Source organism: Arachis hypogaea, chromosome 19 (genome assembly GCF_003086295.3).
Source record: "Arachis hypogaea cultivar Tifrunner chromosome 19, arahy.Tifrunner.gnm2.J5K5, whole genome shotgun sequence".
Classification (NCBI taxonomy): Eukaryota; Viridiplantae; Streptophyta; class Magnoliopsida; order Fabales; family Fabaceae; genus Arachis; species Arachis hypogaea.
This window is the reverse complement of record NC_092054.1, coordinates 62506788-62530731: the sequence shown is the minus strand read 5'-3', so window position 1 is coordinate 62530731 and position 23944 is coordinate 62506788. Positions and strand designations below refer to the sequence as shown.

The 23944-nt window shown below is 36.4% G+C and overlaps 1 non-coding gene across 1 annotated transcript; it reads right to left on the bottom strand.

The window, feature by feature from the left end:
* Positions 1-16710: 16710 nt before the first annotated feature.
* Positions 16711-16783, bottom strand: TRNAR-CCG (transfer RNA arginine (anticodon CCG)). Its single transcript has one exon. It is a non-coding gene; the product is annotated as a tRNA-Arg (tRNA).
* Positions 16784-23944: the final 7161 nt, after the last annotated feature.

Genomic DNA, 23944 nt, shown 5'->3' with positions numbered 1-23944 from the left:
TTGATGATGATTCAGATAGATATAGAAATAGCAAAAAAAATGGAATCAAACATCAAAAATGCAATTTATGAACCAGGAAATCAAAGAGAATAAGAAAGCTTGCCCTGGCATTCATGAATTGTTTTGGTTAGATCTATGAAAAGCACAGTTGAAAATGCCAAAATCAAGACATGAATAGAAACATTTTACAGAAATTTAGGCAGCATTCCGGCTAAAATTGGATTGTCTCGAAAAATAAACAGCAACAGAATAGTTCATAGGAATCAAAATTAAAGCTGCAATTACATATAAGGAATATAAACATGAAAATTCAGTGTATAGAGCAGCAAGAAACAAGGAAGTACAGCATATGAACATTACAATCATCACAGCAATAGCAGAATAAAACAAGAAACACGAACAACGCAATTAAACAGACCTAAATCCAATAACCACATCCTAGGCTATCTAACAACCTAAAATCCACTACAACATGCATATCTAACTAGCCTAATGACGAACATAAACAGAAAAATATGAATTAACTACGAAGGATAGAAGGGTGGCGTTCGTCGGAACCTGGTAGGCGTAACAAAGAGAGTGGGGCAGAGAGGTGGCTGGGGATGATGGCGGTGGCGTCCGACGCGGCGGAAGAGGGTGGCGCGGCGGCGGTGGCTGCTGTTCGGAGGAAGGAAGGGAAAGGTAGGGGTAATGGGGTAGGGGTAATAGGGGAAGGGAAGGGGGCTTGTGGGTGGCACTGGGCAGTGACGGCGGCAGCGGTGGGAGGTGGTGGCGCGGCGTGGGCAGTGGCGGTTAGGGGAGAAGAAGAAGAAAGAACAAGAGAGAAGGGGGAAGGAGGAAGGGGGTGGGTAGCGGCGGGGTCTGGGTGGTCGGCGGCGTCTGGCGGTGGCGGTGATGGTGGCTGGGCAGTGGTTGGGGGTTGGAGAAGAAGAGAGGAAGTGGAGGGGTTTGGGGGAAGGGGGCGCGACTGATAGGATTTGCGTGACTAGGGGGTTATAATTTGAATCCACGCGATCGCGTGGGGTGCGCGGTCGCGTGGTTGGGGCGAAAAGGTGGTTGACGCGATCGCGTGGAGAGCAAAAAGAGTGAATGACGCGATCGCTTGGGGCATGCGATTGCGTCGCTGGAAATTGTGCTAAACGCATGAATCCAGCATCGTTTCAGCGCAACTCTCTGTCTCCTTTTGAGGTGTTGTGCAATCCTATGCGACGCGATCGCGTCGCTCACGCTGTCGCGTGGGATGTGTGCTGTGCAAGTGACGCGATCGCGTGAGTGACGCGATTGCGTGGGTCATTTGTGCAAAACGCACAATGGCCGCACGATTCCAGCCTAACTTTCTGGACGTTGGATGGTTACGCCGATCTCCAGGTCACGCGGCCGCGTGAATGACGCGGTCCCGTGGGTAGTGTTTTTCGCAATTTGACGCGATCGCATGAGTGATGCGGTCGCGTCGCGCACCCTTTTTTTTATGCAGTATGCAGAATGCAAATATGAATGCGATGCAAAACTCTAGGTTCAATATAATAAAATAAAATAAAACTTGAAAACAAATAAAACTAAAAAAAAATTGAAAAAGGGAAGATCATACCATGGTGGGTTGTCTCCCACCTAGCACTTTTAGTTAAAGTCCTTAAGTTGGACATTGGATGAGCTTCCTATTATGGCGGCTTATGCTTAAATTCATCCAGAAATCTCCACCAATGCTTGGAATGCCAATAGCCTCCGGAGTCCCAAACTAGGCATGTAAAGCTTTTGAGCAGCTTCAAATAGATTCTCAGGCTCCCGGGGTGACGAATGTCAGCATAGATTCCAGGATCCCAAGCTTTGCTTTTAAATCCGCCTTTGTCTTGATCTATACTTTTCCATCCGGGCGGTTTAGAAATTAGATTCTCACCAGGATAACCAAACGCTTTCCGAGATCCATCTGATTGATCATGATGCCAATCCGTGCACTTCGAGTTGAAGCGTGGAACTTTATTGAACCTTGTGCACCAGCTCTGAGTACGAGCCATTTTTTGCTTACTCTTAAAGCCGCAGAGAGCTCTAAGCTGGCCATCTGTTTCAAGCAAACCACATTCAAGTGGAAAAATACAGTTAAAGTTTAAGGATTGTACCCACTTGAAACTTGTATTGGGTGGTAATGGCCTTGGGATAGGTGGTTCCAGTGGTTCTGTGAGTTCTGCTCCCTTGTGCTCTTCTGTGAAATTCTCCACTTCCTTGCAAGATTCTTCAAATGTATCCATGTCCTGATCAAAGCCATCTATGTCTTCCTCATCACTTAAGTCATAGACTGGAGGTTGAGAGAAATCTACCTCCGTATCATCTTCGTATTCACTTGGGGAAGATTCTTCGATCTTAGAGAATTCACTTGCGGATGCAAGCTCATTACCAGAAGAACTTGACTTGTGACTATCATTATCAAGGAAATTTGCTTCTTGGGTTATTCTGTCTAGTTCTTCATGAAGGACTTGCTCTGGGGATTGCGCACAATCCTCCTTAGCATCAATTGTAACATCCTTGACAGAATGCTCCACAACTCTGGATTCCCATGGAGGTTCAGCATCTCCTAAGTCTTCAACCAACTCTTCTTCTTCAATAATGACAGCTTCCTCTACTTGTTCCAGTACGAAATCATGCTCTGTCTTGTCTACTGGAGTTTCTAGTATCTCCTTCATACTACGCTCTTCGTTAGATTGTCCACATGGGGCTATGGGATGTCCTTGAATGTTCGAACGTCTAGAAGATAATTGACTTACTGCTTGCTCCAGTTGATGAAGGGTTGTTTGAAGTCGATTTACTGTTTCCTTGAGGCGAACCTCTGATTCTCGGGGTGATAGATTTGGATATGGTACAGGGGGAAGTGGTGGTGTTTGGGAGTGATTGGATTGGAACTGGGGTAAATGAGGATCATGTGGTGGCGAATGGTGAAAAGGAGCTTGTGAGTGGTGTGGTTCGAAGTTACGTTGAGAGGATGGCCTATAAGCACAGGGTGGGGCTTGTTGGTAACTACAAGGTTGTCCACCATGTCTATTTGCTTGATATGCATTGTGGAATGGTCTTTGTCCATGATATCTTGGAGGGTGTTGTTGCCTAAAGGGTTGATCAGATCCTCTTGGCTCCATCCATCTTTGATTGCTCTGACCTTGATGCATATTCCTATTATAACTTTCATACCTTTCAATAACATTAGAACCAAACTCAAAGCGAAAGGGGTGAGAATTCATAGTAGCTAAAAAGAAATAAAGAAGGGAAAAATAAAGACAAATAAACAAGTAAAAGAAAAATATTTACAATAACCAATAATAAGGCACACGATTGCAGTTCCCCGGCAACAGCGCCATTTTGACGTTAGGATTTTTGCCGGTAAAGAATTTCATAAAAACAGCCGCGTTGTAGATATAGTCTCTAAACCAACAAAAATCCCTTCGTACAAACGTTTTGGTTGTCACAAGTAACAAACCCCTAAATAAATTGATAACCGAAGTATTCAAACCTCGGGTCGTCTTCTCAAGGAACTGCAGGGAAGTATGTTCTTATTATTGGTTATGGAGATTGTAAATTGGGGTTTTGAGAATGAGGAGTGAATAGTTTAATTAGCAATTAAAGTAAATGAAGAACAAGTAATTTAAATGGCAAGTAAAATAAATAGATGACTGTAAATAAACTTTTGGCAAGGTATGAGAAATTAGAGGTTCTATCCTAGCTATCCTTATCAATGATGATGAGAGTTGAATCTTAATTCCACTTTGTTAACCTTTACTGAGATAAAGGAAGGTCAAGGGATTAATTGGTTTGATCTTCGAATCCTATTTATTTCCTAAAAAAAGATTGGGATTATTGAAGTTCAGTTTAATTAACAAAGATAACAACTATCATTCATGTTTGAGTTTGATAACTCCTGAGTTACTGATTTCTTAACCAAGACCAAAAGGAGAAAAATAAATCTACTGGAATAAAAATGCCTTCAGATGGGAATAACAATAATGTAAATAAAAGAAAAGCAATAATAAACTGAAATACCTCAAATAACATTAATTCAAAAGAGTAATCTGTAACATGGAAGAATTCATAAATTAAATTGCAACATCAAATAACCAACTAAAGTAATGGAATGAATAAAGAGTAAAAGGGAAGCTTAAAGTAAAGGAACATTGAACCTGGGATCGAGAGTCACTCCTAAAACTAAGAGAAATCCTAAATCCTAATCCTAAGAGAGAAGAGAGAGGAGAGAACCTCTCTCTCTAAACTAAATCTAAATCATGAAAACTAAACTAAAGTGGTGTCTCCCTGAATGGATGCATTCCCCCACTTCATAACCTCTGGTCTATGCCTTCTAAACTTGGATTTGGGCCAAAAAGGGCTTCAGAATTCGCTGGGAGTGTTTTCTGCAATTTCTGGTGCATGGCCTCTGTCATGCGTCTGCGTGGGTCACGCGGTTGCGTCATTCGGAGTTTTCCTTGTCACGTGGTCGCGTCAGTCATGTGGCCGCGTCGCTGCTTCTTCGCGCTTGGCATGCAGTCGCGTCACCCATGCGATCGCGTGGATGCCAGTTTCTTCAAAAACTCCGTTTTATGCTTTCCTTCCATTTTTGTATGTTTCCTTTCCATCCTTTAAGTCATTCCTGCCTTAGAAGATCTGAAACTACTCAACACACTAATCACGGCATCGAATGGAAATAAAGGTAATTAAAATAATTAATTTTAAAGCATAGGAAACATGTTTTTCACATACATCATATAATAAGGAAGAGAAAGTAAAACCATGCAATTAATATGAATAAGTGGGTGAAGGATTGAATAAATCACTCAAACTAAGCACAAAATATATCATAAAATATGGGTTTATCAGGGCACCATGGGAGCTGAGCGCGCATCAAGACAAGGAGGGGTAGTGCTCAAAAATTCGAGCGTAGCGTTCCCTTTTGCCAACTTTCTCGTGCTTCTCCTTGGGAAGAAGACTTAGCAAGAGGCAGCGTTCACATTTAGAACGCAACGTTCACTTAGTGAATGCTATGGAAAAGGGGCTGCTAGGCAAGAGAGTTTGGCACAAGGGGAGCCAAGAGTGAACGTAGCGTTCACAAAACCCAACTGAACGCTCCCCTGGGCGCTGACCCATGCCTCCAACCCAACTTGAACCAAAGCCAACCGGACCCATCTTTCTTCAAATCCAAAAACCAAAATGCCCACTCCAAGCTTTGAAGACCAAAATAGAAAGTGTATAAATAGGAGTTAATTCAATTGGTAGAGGACCTTTAGCTCATTTTTAGTTTTCACTTTTAATTTTCATTTGTTTTGAATTTGGGATTTGGGAATTGGATCTAGCTTTCTGTTTTTACTTTCTTTCTTCTGCAACTTCTACTTTTCTGTTTTTTTTTTTTTTTGTGGTTTTTGAATTGAGATTGAAGAGCTTTATTGATTCCAAATCTGAGAATCATCTTTGCTTTTCTTTCATATAGTTTTGGGAATTGGAGAATTGGATCTAAGTTTCTTTTGCTGTTTTTAATTTCATTTTCTTCTGCAATTTCTTTTCTTCTTGATCAAAGAGCAATTGAGATCTAGATCTGCTTTCTAATCTCATTACTCTTCTTCGATCTTCAATTTCTCTTTTATAATTTCATAATTGAGTTAAGCTTTCTTGCTGGTTGTTTCTTCAAGTAATTTTACATTTTTGTTTGGCAGCTGAGCTGAAATTATTCATCTCAGAGCTCTCTGATTTACTTTAGCTTGCGTTTTCTTGTTCAGATCTGAATCACAGTACCCAAATCCTTTTACTCTTCAAGCAATTTATATTTCTCAGCAATTTAGATTCATCAAATTTACATTTCTTGCACTTTAAGTTTTTGCAATTTACTTTTCTTGCAATTTAAGTTTCAGCTCTTTTACTTTCTTGTTCTTTAAGTTTCTGTAATTTACTTCTTCAGCACCTTTAGGTTCAGTTAATTTACCTTCTGTACTTTTATTTTCTTGCAATTTAGCTTCTGTTAATCAAAATCACTCAAATCATCAAATATTCGCTTAACTAAATTCATCACCTAACTAAAATTGCTCAATTCATCAATCCCTATGGGATCGACCTCACTCTTGTGAGTTATTACTACTTGATGCGACCCGGTACACTTGTCAGTGAGTTTTGTGTGGAATCGCTTTTCCCTCATCAATGACGCCTTAGAATCCTCTTGTTGTGCATACACATGCTAGATGTGTACGCATGATAGCAACGTCCCACGTTAAAGTCTTCACGTCCCATGTGCTTCTACCTCCCACGTTGAATTAGGGGTCATGCGTACACATGGGAGATGTGTATGCATGAGTAAGCATATTCCGCCACTTGTGCGTACGCATGGGTGATGCGTACATACGGCTTCCATTTTGGCGTTGGACGCCAATGCTCCCACGTTGGATGTTGAAGGACCTAGTGCCCCTGGGAGGGCATAGTTGGTTTGGCGTAGCATGCTTGCTCTCCCACGTTACACGGCTTTAACACTTTGTGTCCAGTGAGCTTTCTGCTTAATTCAGAGAGCTTTCTATTTGCTCCAGTGCCATGTACTTCTCGTATTTAATGACTCTTATCTTCTGTTTTTTCTTTGTTTCTTGTCAATTTCCTTCCAAATTCTCCTGTAATCAATGAATTTAACTAACTCAAAGTAATGCTCAATTAACCATTAAATCATCACTTATTTTTCAATAATTATTAGTTTATTAAATGGAATTCTACGACAAAAACACTAAAAATAAAAATGCATCAATGTTTATTGGTTGTTGCTATTCTCTTTTGCTGTAAGGGACTGAGCTAAGCAGTAGTTGGACAATCAATGCAATGAAAGTATAGCAACTTGGAAGGATTTGATCACCAAATTCTTCCCTCCTCAAAGGTAGCTAGACAAAGTTCAAAACAAACATTCAGACTTTCAGACAGCACGAAGGAGCGTCCCTCTATGAAGCTTGGGAGAGATATAAAGAGATGCTTCGAAAGTGCCCTCCAAATATGTTTGCCGGCTGGATCCAACTCCAGATTTTTTAGGACAGGATCACCCTTGCTTCCGGATCTCATTGGATAATTCAATTGGAGGATCTTTGCATATGAAGAAGACCACTGATGAAGCAATGGAGTTGATTGAAATGGTAGCCAACAATCAGTACCTCTATTCCTCTGAGATATCAATGAGGAAAGGAGTTATGGAATTAGATACCTTGGATACTATTTTGGCTCAGAATAAAGTCATGTTCCAACAAATCAATGCCATTACTTAACACTTAGGAGGGATGCAAGTTTCAGCTGTGATCACCCAACAGAGTTCCTATGGTATGAGTAGTGGAGCACCTCAAGTTGAAGGTTGGGAGTATGGACGATCCTCTATTGAGCAAGAAAATTATTTGAGGAATTCTTCTAGCCCATCCAACAATTATCCTTTCTCTAAGACCTACAATCCTAGATGAAAAAACCACCCTAATTTTGGATGGAGAAATCAAGGTGAAAGGCAACCCAATTTCAACCACAACCCTTACCAAAACACCTTCAACTACCAACCAACCAATCAAAACCACTTTCGAAACCCACAAAACATCCCTTTTAATTCTCAAAACAACTCTCACCAACAATAACCACCACCCACGCAACCATCTCAGGACTCTCAAAAGCTTTCAAATCTTGAACTTTCCATGGAGGAACTCTCCCAAGCCACAGTCATATTTATGAAGGAGATAAGGGCCAAGTTTCAGAATCAAGATGCTTCAATTAGAAATTTGGAGGTGCAAGTAGGCCAAATTTCTCAAAAATTAGCAAAACCCACTAAAGTATTCCCAAGTGACACAATTCCAAACTCCAGGAAAGAGTACAAAGCTATTTATTTGAGAAGTGGAAAGGTGGTGAAAAAAGAAATCAAGTTGGGTGCCACTGAGAAACAAGAGAAAGAGGCTCAAGAGGAAGCCAATCCTCTGGAGGAGCACTTGATCACAATCTCTCAGGAACAATCAATTCAAGTTTCAAAAGATCCACCAAAAGAGAGCATTTCAGTGCCTAAGTACAAGACTAAGATTCCATATCCTCAAAGACTCCGGGGGCAAACAAGGACAAGCAATACCTCCAAAATTTGGAGATATTCAAGTCACTGGATATCAATATTCCATTCATAGAAGCACTTGAATAAATGCCCCTATACGTTAAATTCATGAAGGAGTTGTTGTCCAAGAAAAGAAGCTTAAAGGGAGGCCAAACCGTGGTCATGACCAAAGAGTGCAGTGCAATTATTCAAAGAAATTTTTCAACAAAGAAGAAAGATCCAGAGAGTTTTCAAATCCCCTACACTATGACAACACCACCTTTGAGAGAGCATTATGTGATTTGGAAACAAGTATCAATTTGATGCCCTTATCTGTTATGAGGAGCCTACAAATTTAAAAGTTCAAACCCAAAAAAATAGCTCTATAAATAGCAGACAAATCAATAAAGCATGCACATGGAATAGTTGAAAATTTCCTGATTAAAATGAGAAATTTTTTTCTCCCAGTAGATTTTGTTATTCTTGATATGGATGAAGATGAGAATGCCTCCATCATTCTAAGGAGACCTTTTCTAGCCACTGGGAGAGTCCTTATTGATGTTGAAAATGGTGAATTAATGTTAAGGGTGCATGATAAACATTTAGTTTTTCATCTTTTCCAAACTATGCATCAGTCAAGTGAGGAGGAGAATTGCATGAAGTTTACACCAATTAATCCTAAACTCTAAAAACCCCCGAATGAAATAATTCGAAAGGGTCCACTTCCATGCTTGGGAAGAAAAGAAGAGAAAGAGAAGGTGCAGCAAGTTAAAAACACAAATGAGACTAACAAGAGTTTACAATCAAAGCCTCCTTTTGAAATCAAATAAGGAGGAAGCTCCCAAGAAGAAAGCACCTAGAGGATGGAGAAATAAGAAGATTCCGACTGAAGACTTCTCACTAAGGGAGAAAGTAGTTTTATCTTACCATCCATTGTTGCCATATATAGTGAACAAAATCCTCTCTCTTGAGCATATTGAGCTAATACATGAAGACACAGCGAGAAAATTCACAGTGAGAGGGAAGGAGCTGAAGCATTATGATCATCTTTCACCTTAGCAAGAAATAACCGTCAAGCTAGTGATGTTAAAGAAGCTCTTGTTGGGAGGCAACCTAAAGTTCGGTATTTTCGTTTCATCATTCTTTTGCTTTGTTTAAGGTTGTGTATGTGTTTCATGGATTAGGTTTGGTGTGTTACACCAACAGGATGTTTGCTTTTCACTAGGTACTTGGCCTAGTTTTACATTGATTGTGTCACATTAAGTTTAGTGTTCTCACACCAAGATTGGTGTTGCCACACTTCACCCATGCAAGATCCACCCCCATGCAAACACATTAGCAACCTATTTATTTTACATTGTTTTATCTTTCATTTTGTTTGGTTTTAATTTAGTTTATTTTATTTGAATAAGCCTCTATATTACTTGATTGCTTTCACTTGATCATCATATTTATCCTTATTTCCATCACCACTATTTTCTTATTTGTTCTTTCAGGACAAGCAACCAATCTAAGTTTGGTGTTGGAGGCTATGCTCTACATAGCCTTAAAGAAGATGAAGACAACAATGATGATTAACGTGGTATTGTTTTCTTTAAGCTTCCATCTCTCAATTCTTTTATGTGCTTTCTATTCTGTTTTCTATTTTCATGTTCTCTTATATCTTGTCCTGCCCGATGAACTCATTACTTGTAATGTCCTCTTAAACACTCTAATCACATGAAAAGAGTTGTTTGGATGGAGGAAAGTTGAATTTTATAAATAAATAACGTCCTCGTATGATAAATGGTGGTATATTACTTGTGATGATCATGAATTGAGCTAAATTATTGATGATCTTGTATGAAAGAGAAGAATGATTCCTTATGAGCATGAGGCCTAGAGAAGTATTATGAGACCTCTGAATAAACACAAAAAGATCCTGAAATTGAAAAAAAAAATAAGAAAGAAAGAAAGAGAGAAATGAAACAGAATAAAGAAAAGAAATCAAGATAAAGATCAAAGGTTGCAAAGCTCTGACATCAATGGGTAAAGAGGCCAGTTATGTGTCTGTGGTGTTGATTGTCCAAGGATAAGGCTCATGTGATTAGATCTGAAGGATGCTTCATCACCCAGTAACTTGGGCCAACTGGTCCGGGATTATCGATCGAAAATCCACCATCAAGAGTTCCCTTGAGACAAAACATGTAGAAGTCCAAAGAGGCTCTGGACATCGATGGCTAGGAATTTAAAGTCTTTAACTATAAGCTTGTGATGCAAATGTATCAAGGAGTGACTAGATTAATTAGATCCAAAGGGTGCCTTATCACCCGGTAACATGGGCTAACTAGCGCGGGATTATCGATCGAAAGCCCACAATCAAGAGTCGCCTTGGACATGGAGCATTTAGAGTTTTCAACCCGAAAAGCTCTCTGTTATAAGTAAAAGATTTAAGGATCAATCAAAAAATTTGCAAGAAAGGTCTCATAATATCATCCGAGCCTTAAGACTTAGGGATACTTCATTCCTAAGAATTCAAGATTCATTAAGAAGGAAGAGAATTAGTGACACTCACATGGTTTGCTAAACACACTCCTAAGCGGGACATGAGCTTTAAGAATGATTTAACCCCCTTTCATCTAAAACAATTCTTTTCTTTTCTTCTCTTTTGATTGAGGACAAGCAAAGTATTAAGTTTCGTGTTGTGATGCATTTGCATCTTTAGTATTTTTCCCATAGAATTTCATTCAAATAAACTAATTATTATTGCATGATAAGCAATGATTTCATGGTTAATTGAACAATACTTTGAGTTATTGTGCATTCATTGATTACAGTAGAATTTGGAAGAGAATTGGAAAAGATTAAAGAGAAAGAAGAGGCTAGGAATCACTATGAGCAAGAAACGCAAGAGAGGAGGCAATCCAGAGAGTTCTCTGGATCAAATAGAGAGCTCTCTGGACACCAATTCATGAGGAAATCTTAGTCGAGCAACGTGGGAGATCAAGTGTGCCACGCCAAACCAATTGGGCCATCCCAGGGGCACTAAATCCTCTCAAGTGGGACGTAAGAACAAGGGCGTGGCACTTGAAGGTCAAAACAGAAAGCAAAGTTGTAGGAATTAGGCACAGCCGTCCAATTTGGGAGCATAGCCATCTAATGCCAAGACGGACGTCATGCGTACACATCTCCCATGCGTGCACACAAGTCATGAAAATTGCTAGGTTGTGTGTAAGAACCGCGACTAATTAATCGCCTAATTAGATAATTAATTACCCCAAAATAGAATCCGAAAAGTTAGAACGAGAATCAGAGGATTTAAATATGATTTTCGGACTCAGTGACTTTTTCTAAGTCAGAAAATGTATTTTATACAAAAAATCGTGAAAAATCGCGAACCGGCAGCCAAACCGGTTTAATTCTGCCTGGTGCTACGTGAGAAAAAGTGAAAACAGTCAAAAACCTTAGAAAAATATTAGAAATGGAAAACCGGGCATTAATTTTAAAGGTTTGGCCCAAAGTTGGGCCAAACGAGTTAAAAATGCTAACGGGTTGGACCGGGCCCAAGTTGGGTCCAAGCCCAACATATATAAACACTTAAGTGAACCCTTTCACTCTCATAAACACACACACTCAGCAACAAAGAAAAGGAGGAAGAGGAAGAAGAAGTACTATTCATCTTCAACTTCCCAAGCCCATATCTTGAGCTACAGAGCTCCGATCGCCGCACTATTTGCGGCTACGCGTTTCTTGCGAAGAGCTCTACAAAACCCACCTAAGAAACTGGTAAGGAAAGCTCGAATCCTTCTCAGTTCTTCTCTTCAAAATTTTGAGTTTTAGGGCTTTTGATTAAGTGAAGTTTTGTGATTTTGGGGTGTTTATGTACACTCTAGCCTTTGATTAGCATTGCGTTTGGCTTCCAAAATTGTCGGGCAAGGTAAGAGCTCTTGAAATATTTGTAAGATTATGATTAAATTGAGCCCTAGGTTGATTAGTAATGATTTGTGTGCATATAGCTTGATTATTGTCAGTTTGGAAGCTTTTGGTGATTGTTGGTGCTTGATTGAAGTTGATTGGTAGCTTGGATTGTGGTGGAAAGCTCAACTTGTGCTCTTTTGGGGTTTTGGTATATAATGGAAATCAGCCAAGGTATAATTTCGGTTTTCTCTATGTAATATATAATATTCATGGACACTTAGGCTAGTGACTCATAGGATAGGGTTGAATTAAATGGTTGTTGAGTTGTTGAATGATGATGTATGATGATTTATGATGGGTTGATGAATTTGAGTAATTATGATGATTGATGATGATGAATGATTGTGTGGATTGAAAAGTGAATAGTAATAATTTATGTGATGTTGAGATTGATGAAATGGTAATGTGGTTGGAAAATGTGAATGAGGATTGATCATAATGTTATACATTTGATGTTGAGGTTGAGGATAATGAAATGTGAAGGAAAAATTTGTAAGAATGGTGCAATATGTTATAAAGGGTAAGTTTTGATGAAAAATGGAGTTTGGAATGGTTTTATTGGGTTTGGTTGGTTTGATGTGTGAAAATTTGGAAATTGGTAATTTGTGAACTTTTGGTGAAATGGGAATTTGGTGAACTTTGTCTGATCATAACTCATGCCTCAGTCTTCAAAATTTGTTGAAATTTATTTAGAATTAAAGTTCATTGAAAACTGTTCAAATTGATATAAAGTTTGTAAAATTTGAATTTTTGTAGAGGAATTTATGATCATTCAAAGTTTGGTGTCAAAATCTAAAATTCTGCAAAGTTGCAGAATTTTGTGATTTCTAGTATGTGCGCACGCACAGCCTTGTACGTACGCACACTCCTGCGAAATTTTAAACCTGTGCGCACGTACAGACCTGTGCGTACGCACACGCAGGGGAAGGCTTCCTTTTTAGAGCGCTAGCACAGGCCTGTGCGCATGCACAAGTTGGGAAGGGCAGTCTGTTGAGGACGCTAGCACACCTTGTGCGAGCAAACAGAACTGAAAATTTTTGCACTTGTGCGTATGCACACCTCTATGCATACGCACACGTTTTAAAACTTCTCCTGAGAGTGCGCACACACACCCCTGTGCAGACGCACACGCCCTGTTTCTCAAACTTAAACTTTGTTTTCAACTATTTCACCTTCCCAATAAGATTGTAAGCTTCTGTGACACCATTTTGAGACTCTTGGGCTTAATTTTGGGTATGAGAACATGGGAAAGAACCTAAGAGATTTAGTTGATATTATATTGAAAAATTAGAAAACGGAGGCTTAGGTTTCTGGTGTACTGAGGATGTATTTGATGGCATGTGAAGGTGGATTAGAATATGAAATGAGAACTGATGAACTGCTGAGTTCGGAATTGAAATGTGAATTGACAGTAGTTGAGATGAGTCGAGGACTCTGAATGGAAATGTTGATTTGACAATGGTTGAGATGAGTCGAGGATTCGAATGTACAATGATGGATCATTGATGTATTGAAAATATTTTCTGAAAAACCACTTAACTACTATTTTATACTGAGATTGTTGAGACGTTATGCGCCCGATAGGGACGGTGGTTAATCCCGCCTGTCGAGGTAGCGGCAGCGGCGTAAGGACGGTGGTTAATCCCGCTTACATTGAGATGTGAGGTCTGTGGCAAGAGTATCCCGCTCGCATCCCTTCGGATCAATAGAGTGTGCAGGCATAAAATCCTGGACGGTGATCCAAGCACCATATCTCGGGGATTCCCAATAATGATTCCGAAGGGCGACATCTCCATGGAGATGTGTCGGGTTAGCAGTTGAACCGATAATGTGATATCACAGCCAATAGGACAGGCATTCATCATGTGCATCTTCTATCTTTTTGTTTGCTTTGCCGACTTGCAATTGTATGCCTAACTGGATAACATGCCTAATTGCTTACTTGAATTACTTGCCTTATATGCTTCTACTTGTGTTTTACTTGTATTGAATTTATCTGTGTTTTCTACTGGGATTGAGGAAGTTCAGAAGGCGGTAGCGATGGGATCGCATGGATGATATGTTGGTGAAGGCTGTGGGACAGCAGAGACTGTTAGATTAGAGAATCCTTTAAGTTAGATTACCCATTTTATACTGCTAAGGCTTTAATTTGAATTGAGGTTTAAATTATGATTTATTGTTTTAGTATGCTTTAAGATAAATCTTGTGATGGATATGAAGTCTAGGACTGCCTCTGGCGTCCCGGGGTCTTATATCCTACATCACTGGGCACTGTTACCATACTGAGAACCTTTGGTTCTCATACCATATTTCTATTGTGTTTTTCATATGTAGGTCGCAACCCACCTCGGTGAGTTGCTGGGATGGTGACAGAAGCGGAAGATCCTGTTACTCCTGGAGTCATTTTGATTTATTTTGCTTATTTAGCTCTAACTTTTGTATTTTTCTTTGCCTAGAGGCTTGTATTTGAAAGAGAAAAACTTGTATAAGTTGATTTTACTATCTAGTTTCTGTATAGTCTGTATATAGCTAGCTGGCTTAAACTTCGCGAGTCGTGGCTAGATTCTCATGGTATTATACTATTATCTTTTGTTATATTATACCCATATCTTGTGCTTTAAGTTGGAAGCTTCGTTAGTACGTTTTGCGCTTTTCAAATCCTGTTTTTGAGCTATATCCTTCATCGGGCTTCTAGATTATATTATTCTTTCTATATATTATATGTATGAGCTTAGAACTGTCGTAACCTTTGATTAACCTCTGCTTTAGGACGCGAGGTAAAGCTTAGGCTAATTGAGGTGTTACATTGTGCATACACATCACCATGCGTACGCGTAAGTTGCACGATTTGCCAAATTATGCGTACGCATCTCCCATGCGTATGCATGACGCCTAGTTCGCGTCTCACGTGAGAATTCAGCCGTGGATGCCTGAACCAAAATAGGAAGCATTTGAAAAAAAAATTGCCTAGCCGTGGCTTGTGAAAATTTGGCATGGCACATGAGGACTTAAACAGAACCTATCCAACCTAAATTGAAGGGCACACGTTGCACACATGAGGGGCACGTCCCATGCACCAATTGGGTCACCTCCCAGGGGCTTTAATTCATTTCCCAAGTCTCCTAATTCTTCAAGACTTAAGTGATTCACTCAAAGGTTCAACTTAAGCCCACTAATAGCATTGATTGAGGATTACAAGGAGAAAAAATCCAAAGCTTGGCTAGAAAAAAGCATGAATTAGTTTGATTTTATTTTATTTTAGGTTGATTCTGTTTTAAGTTTTGAATTTGAATTTTTTTTAGGTTAGTATTTAAGGAGAGAAGTTAAACGTTTTGAGGGCTCTCTTCCTCTTCGGCACTTTTTACTTTTCAGAATTTTAGATTTTCTCTGAAGACATGAGCAACTAATCTCTTTGGTTAAGGTTAGAAGCTCTATTGATTCCTATAGACTAATAATCTAGCTTTTCTACCTTTGATTAACACATTAATATTTTCTTAAGAAAAAGTTTTCGTTCTTTATTCAAAGGATTTGAATGTGTTGAGAAACAATTCTTCTCTGACCTGGATTCTTTTAATTTATTGAGAAAGTTAATTAATTGAATTAAGCTTGAAAACTTATTTTCACAATTCTTAGGTTTTAAAACTAGACTTAATAAGTGACATCGAATCAACTAGGAGAGATTCTTATAAATTAGTAAACGTGCTTCAACTATTTTCTTAAGTAATTGACTAAGGAATTTGCGATTAATTAGGTTAAAGGAAAATTGAATCACCAAAAAATTGGGGTTTGATTACTTATAATTTGTCATGGATGTATCTTTGTATAACAAAGTGGAAAGTAAAAATATTGGTTCAGAAGTCTCAACATCTCGAAAACTTTAACTCTTTAAATCATATTATCTTTTCAATACCTACTGTTTGCCTTTGTTTACTTCACTCCTTATGTCAAAGCTTTCTAAAATCTTAAATTTTAATTATCTGACTAGAAGAATTAATTGACTATTATTTACTTAATCCTTTCTAAAAGGATAATCTATTTCCGTAATATTATTTGATTATCGGATGTACTTAGTAGTAATTTGTAGTTTAAAAAATCTGCATCAACTACATCACACGTTTTCGTACTTAGTACTAATAGCTCTGTGGCAGGGCAGCTTGCCTAGGACGTAATTATTTAATGCAATTATGTATGGTTCCATATAACATAATGAAAAAATGGACATATAGAATCATTTTTCAACTCCATCTTGAGAAGTTATCAAGTTAATTAGGTGTAAGACTAATTATTGATAAGTAATTAATTTAGTAATATTTTTGCAAGAAAAAAAAATCTGTAGGACCTCATACATTTATATTATTTAATCTTTCTATATTATTATTATTGTTGTTATTATTGTGAGAGTAGTGACTTTTCAACTCTTCTTAGATCAGAGTTCAAATGCTACAACTCTACTTTAGGCTGTTCTTAAATACGTACGTTAATATGTTGTGTTATATATTACATATAAAGTGTTGATAACTTGATACACACTATTTTTTGTTTCAAAACTTTAATTATAAGTAGTTAAAAAGATAGTTGAGTTCACCTAGAATAAAAGTGGAAAATGTAACATAATTCGTAATAAAAAGTAACCATATAAATAATTATTAGGTGAATTTTGCTTAATTTGCCATGGCTTCGTCTTGATATGAGAAGAAGCACTTCTAATAAAAAGACGTTCACGGTGGGACTCGAACCCACAGTCTCCCGCTCCGGAGGCGAGCGCCTTATCCATTAGGCCACGCGAACACCTCCATCAATCCTTTTCTAAAGTTTATATATTTAAATAGAAATTAAGGGCTTTAAAAGACAAAAATCATAGAAAAACCTCTTAAATATTCTCAAACATAATTATACAGTAGGAAAGATGTTCACATATACCTGTGCTCTTTTTAAAATATGATATTCCAATAACTTTAATCATTTAGATATAATAAAAAATATACAAGATCCAGATTTGACAGATGAAACACACATGGACATGAAGTTTGGGCGGAGCATGTAGACATGCAACCTTTTTTTTCTTTTAACAAGTTTTTTAGTTGTCAGCTTGTCCTCATATGCAAGTTTAAAAAGCCATTTTCTCCGGCCGCTATATGTGTCATGGTTGAGCTACATTAAACGGAGTCTTTTTTTTTTAGCGAGTCCCACAAGTCACAAGAATTATGCAATGTATATAAAAAAAATTAGTTAGTGTATAAAAATATTATTTAATTTTTAAAATTTTTTTATTATATTATTATAAAATTTACATTATTTATTTATTTATTATATATTTAATTATTCTACTATATTAAATTTAATTATTCTGATAACTAAAATTAAAATATATTTAAAATATTAGAACTACTATTATAAAATTAAACCAAATGTAAGTATCACAACATGTTGTGACTATAATAAAAAAAGAAAAATAGGAGATAGAATACTTTTTGAAATCAAAATAACTAATCATAAAAGACACGCACACAATGAAAATATTTAAAAATAAAAAAGATTTATTATCAATTTTTTAATAAAAAATAAGAAAAATTTTCAATTTATAAAAAAATTAATCTTTTATAAAGTTTAGATTTAAGAGTCTAATTATACATAAAAAAAATTGAAATTTAATTAATTCAACTATATTCTTAATACATCTATTGAAAAATGATTACCTAGAGAAAATTATGTAAATGAATATAACTTAAATAATATTTACTTTTTCAAATTAAATAAAGAATGCATTTACAAAATAATTTAAAAAACGTTCAAAATTAACAATTATTATTATTATTATTATTATTAATTAAATATAACTTGTTCACAATTAATCAATAATAATAATAACAATAATGACCACCACAACAATTATAGTAACAATTATAATAGCAGTAGATAGTGACATTGATAGAATAATAATAATGATTATGATGATATGAAAAATTATTAAGAAATGAATAAGTAAATAAATAAATGAAATGATAGATAAATAAATGGAAAATTTAATTTGTAAATAAATTAATTTTAGTTTGATGAATGTGTTTTAATATTCTCAAATTTAATAAATAATCCAAAATCAATGTAATTTTTTTAAATTAGTGTTAATGCATTTACATGTTATTTTTAATTGGATCTCCCCCCAGCTATGCTACATTGCTACGTCTTTGACATATGCCTATAACAGTTAACTCCAAAAAATTAAATAAAATAAAGACCACCATATACATCAGCCTTCGAAGCCAAAACATGTAGCTGCTTATTTTTGTCTGTGTCGATAAGATGGAAATTTTAGGAAGGGTGAATTTCAGCTTACCCCTGTGCAAAAGAGGCATTTGGAATGGCTCGTACTTTTTGACAAATTCTGACACAAATTTGTCAGTAATTTTAGTTTATATTTATTTTCAGTTTTGACCACTAAATATGGTGCGAATCATCACTTTTGTTATTAATAATTAGAAAATAGCCTCACAATTTTATGAGTTTTTTTTTTGAAACATGACTTATTCTTCTAGTGTTTTATAATAATGAGTCAGCCCAATTTTTTGTAATATTAAATGTCCATTGAAAATTTAGTATGTAAAAAAAATTTCTTCACATTAGTTATATAAATTTTATACATATAATTATTTAATAATTGTGACTAATAAAATATAATTTAAATAACATAATTTTTTTATTCTTATTTAAAAATTTTGAATTTGAGTCTCACTCCTAACTTTAGAAAAAAAAATTATCTAACAGTCGTGTATATGAGTAACAATTCTTATTTAAAAAAAATATGAAATATATTGTTTCTTTTCTTTTTAGAATTTTGTTATTCTGTGCCCTAATTTTTATAGAATATATTACTTCTTTTCTTTTTTGATATGCTTAAATAATGTCCTTAAGACACACATAACAAAATCCTTCTTTTTAAAAGATGGAAAATGGAAATTAAAATATTGACTTGCATTAAAAACTGAAAAGTTAACCATTATTTAAACTCTTTCATTACATAAAATTGTTTTTATTTGCTTCATTTCTTTTAAATTGGATGGCTATAAATATGGAATGCAAGAGTTTAGTTAGCATGTCTTATTAAAATTTTTATTAATAAAAAATTAATAGTCTTTATTTTAAATATAAAAAAATTTCAATTAATAAGTTTAATACATATGATAAATGTTAGTGAATAATTTTGATGAAAACTATTCAAGAAAGTATATAATTATTAGTTACATTTTTTGTAATAATTAATGTGCCGTAATTTTATTAGTGCATTTTGAACAATATGTAAAAAAAAGAAATTAACTGACTTGTCAGTTATATACAATGATATTGATGGCTTTTTGGCAGTCAATATGTTCTATAATTCTATCCAACTCTTCAAACGTTCTAATAAATATAATGTTTAAATCATTTTTCACAAATTTATGAAAAAAAAAAGAAGTTCATAACTATGTAATATTGTTTTATTAAATTAAAATCAAATTTTATAATTATTAAAATCACTTTTTTAAGTTAACTCAAAAAAATAACTTATTAAAATATTTAATTTTTAGTATTGAATAAATTATTTAAATAATTCTACATCTTTTAACAAAACAACTTTTTTTTTTCGGTTAACACAAAACAACTAAATTTATTTACGTCTAAGCATGGCAATTTTTTTCAACGGAGTGAGTATCCGTGGAGATTTAGCCGCCAGAGAACAGGTTTGGAGACCATTTTCTCCCTGCAGGGACAAGGGATGGGGACCCATATAATAAACGGGGCGGAGACAGGGATGAAAATCCCGGCCCCGTAGAGACCCGTATAATTTCCGTTACAGGAAATTACTTAAATGCCCTTTATTTATATATATATATATATATATGTATTAGTTTGTTTCTCTCTGGCCTTTGTAACCCTAAGCCGCCTCACTCACTCTTAGTTTCACTCACGGATTCACTTCATCTCTTCTTCGAAGAACTCCAACCTCTCCAGTCCACCTCTCCTCCATCGTTTGTTGCCCCCTACACCTGTCCACCGTCGCGCTCCTCCTTCTCATTACTTCCTCATCTCACCCTCAAGGTTACCGCAGGAATCGTCGGTTCGTCGCGCGCCTAAGACGCCCCTACCAAAGAGAACACCATCGCCATCTTCATGGGAGTGTGCCATCTTCACAGGAGCGTCCCCTTCTCCGTTGCAGCAGGGAGCGTCGTCATCGCAGCCGTGAATATCAAGGTTCGTCTTCTTCGATTTTATTCTTCTATTCTATTTCTCCGTGTCAATGATCTTCTTCCTTAAAAAAATTTTCATTAGTTTCTTGGTCATTGTAAAACTCATAGACTCTGTTCTAGTTAATAGGTTCAAGTTTACACCCCTTTTAGAGAAAATGGCCATGACTGATGAAAAAGATAATCAATTTCTAAAGAAATGCGTTCTTGCAATTGATGATGATCGAACATCTCTTATGGTTTTAAAGATTTTGCTTTAAAAGTGGCATTATTAAGGTTCAGCTTCTTCTTATCTAATTCTTCTATTCTATATATTATCAAATTTTATTTTGTTGAATTCTTTTTTATATATATAAATATAATATATACTGGTATTAGATTATTATTCGATGTAAGTTAATTTAATTTGAATCTATATGTTATTTTGTTGTTTGGTTTTTCATGTAACAAATTTTATCATAAGTTTTGTTTGATATGCATAATCTTTCAATTTCAAGTGACTGCTCATCTGAAGTTATTATTGATAAAGCAAAGCAAATTCTCATACAAGATAAGAAGGATCTGCCTATTATTCAATTAACAAAATTGGTTTTGGTAGTGATTTTTTTTCAATTTTTTATTTTTGTAAAAATTCATGGAGATCCGCAGAGACCCCGAATTCTGGCAGATACAGGGTTCCCGTTACCCATCGCGGGGATAGGTGATAAGCAGATATTTTAATAGCTTTTTGGCATCATTTTCATATAGCTTTTAGTATATTTTTTTTAGTTTTTATTAGGTATTTATAGGTTTTAGTGTTAAATTCACATTTTTGGATTCTACTATGAGTTTTTATGTTTTTGTACAATTTCAAGTATTTTCTGGCTAAAATTGAGGAGCTGAAGCAAAAGTCTGATTCAGAGACAGAGAAAGTACTACAGATGTTGTCCGGATCTGACCTTCTTGCACTTGCAAGAGCTTTTTTGGAGCTACAGAAGTCCAAATGGAGCGTTCTCAATGGCTATGAAAATCTGACTTCTAGAGTTTTCCAACAATGTATAATAATCCATACTTTAATTCGGTTTAGAAGGCTCAAAACTGGCATCCAACGCCAGCTTCCTGCCCCCTTCCAGGCGTCCAGCACCCAAAGAGCAGAGACCAGTATCCAAATGCCCAGAGAGGATCCCCTAGCCAGCGTTCAAAGCCCTAGGAGCCTCATAGCACGTGGATATCATCAAAGCTCAGCCCAAACACTCACTAAGTGGGCCCCAGAAGTGGATTTTAGCACTAAAAAGACTGTTTTATCCTTACTAGTCATCTCATTTAGTATTTAAAGTGTATTTTACATTCTCCATAGGGAGGACACACACCATACACGTTTTCACCATTGTATTTTACATCAGTATGAGTTTCTAAACCTCCTAGGTTGAGGGGAGAACCCCTGCTGAGTCCTATGAATTAATAAAAGTATTACTGTTTCTTCTTCGATCCATGTTTGATTAATTCTAAGATGTATATTCGTACTTCAACATGGTGGATAGGATGATCAGTGACAATCAGCTCTGTTCATCACATTAAGATGAACGTGCTTGACAAACACCCGCGTCTATGATGTACCACTATTTCGTGGTACATTCTGTACTTCATTGAGTGGATTTTATCCACTATTCTCACACTTATTCATAGAAATTGCATGGTTTTACATTTTCCTTCCTAATTTTGATCTATAATTGGAAACTTGCTTCCCAAGCCTTTAAATTACCAAAAATTAATTCCCCTTTATACCATTCGATGCCTTGATATGTGTGTTAAGTGTTTTCAAGGTTTATAGGGCAGGAATGGCTTAAACCTTAAAGGATGGAAAGGAAGCATGCAAAAGTGGAAGGAATACAAGAAGTTGAAGAAATTGCTAAGCTGTCCAGCCTGACCTCTTCACACTCAAATGGTCATAACTTGAGCTACAAAGATCCAAATGAGGCGGTTCTAGTTGCGTTGGAAAGTTAACATCTGGCCTTCGCAACGATATGTAATTTGCTATAGCTGCCCCAAAGATAGGCAACGCACACGCGTGGATCACGCGCACCTGTGACCTGGAGAAAATTCAATCCACACGTACGCGTGGACGACGTGTACGCGTGACTTTGCCGCGTGCTGGACGTATCAGAAATCGCTGGGGGCATGATTTCTGGGCTGTTTTTGACCCAGTTTTTGGCCCAGAAAACACAGATTAGAGGCTATAAAGTGGGAGAATCAATCCATTCATTCAACAACTTCTCATTATTCACAAATTTAGGTTTTAGATGTAGTTTTCTAGGGAGAGAGGCTCTCTCCTCTCTCTTAGGTTTTAGGATTAGGATTTTTTCATTTTCTCAATTCCAGGTTCAATGTTTCTTTAATTTGGTTTCTCTTCTACTTTTATTTGCCTTGGTACTCTAGTTTATCTATTTCCTCTATTGATTACTTTATGTTACTATTTAATTTATGAATTCTTATGTTTAATTTGATTTTCTATTTAATACAATTTGAGGTATTTCAGATTTAAGATTGGTTTCTTTAAATTCATGTTATTGATGTTTTAATTTAATTTAGATTTCTCTCCCTTGGCCTTGGTTGAGTAACTGGTGACACTTGAGTTATCAAACTCAGTTATTGATTGAAAATTAGAATTTGCTGATTGATTTGGATCCCTCTAAAGCTAGTCTTTCCATAGGAGTTGACTAGAACTTGAGGAATCCCATTGATTCGTCCACTTGACTTTCCTTTATTTAATAAGGGTTAACTAAGTGGGAGCAATAAACAATTCTCATCACAATTGATAAGAATAACTAGGATGGGATTTCCAGTTCTTATGCCTTGCAAGGGTTTTCATGATAATTAATTTACTTTCTTGCCAGTTTATTTTTCCTGTTCACTATTCAAAAACCCCAAAAAGATAATTTTCTATAACCAATAATAAATCATACTTCCCTGCAATTTCTTGAGAGACGACCCGATGTTTAAATACTTCGGTTATTAATTTTATTAGGGGTTTGTTATTGTGACAACCAAAATTTTTGCACGAAAGGAATTCTTGTCAGTCTAGAAGCTATACTTACAACGAGCTTTTATTTGCAAATTTCTAGACGACACAAAAGTCCTCTCGTCAAAATGGCGCCATTGCCGAGGAATTGTAATTGTGTGCCTTATTATTGGTTATTGTAAATATTTGCTTTTTGCTTATTTGTTAGTTTTAGGATTTAATTGCTTATTTTTGTTAGTTTTCATTTTTATTTTCTTTAGCCATTATGAACTCTCACCCCTGTCGCTTTGAGTTTGGTTCCAATGTTGTTGTAAGGAATGGGCGCTATAATGAGAACATGCATCAAGGTTGGAATAATCAAGGAAGGGCAAAGCCACAAGGATTTGATCAACCCTCTTGGCAGCAACCCCTTCCAATGCGCTATAACCAACAATCATTCTGTGATGCATACCAAGACAATAGTTATGGTGGACCCTTTCGTGACAAACCACCTCCACCAAATTACTATGGTCAAGAGCCATTCCAGGGAGCGTACCAAGATGATGAATATGGTGGACCCCCTTGTAGTTACCAACAAGCCCCACCATATGCTTATGAACCACCTCCCCAACATACCTTTGAACCACCATTCACCTCCATATGACCCTAACTCATATCCACCATACCAACCACCCTATGAACTGTATGAACCATACATAGAGCCACCCCAATTCCAACCCAATTACTCCCAAG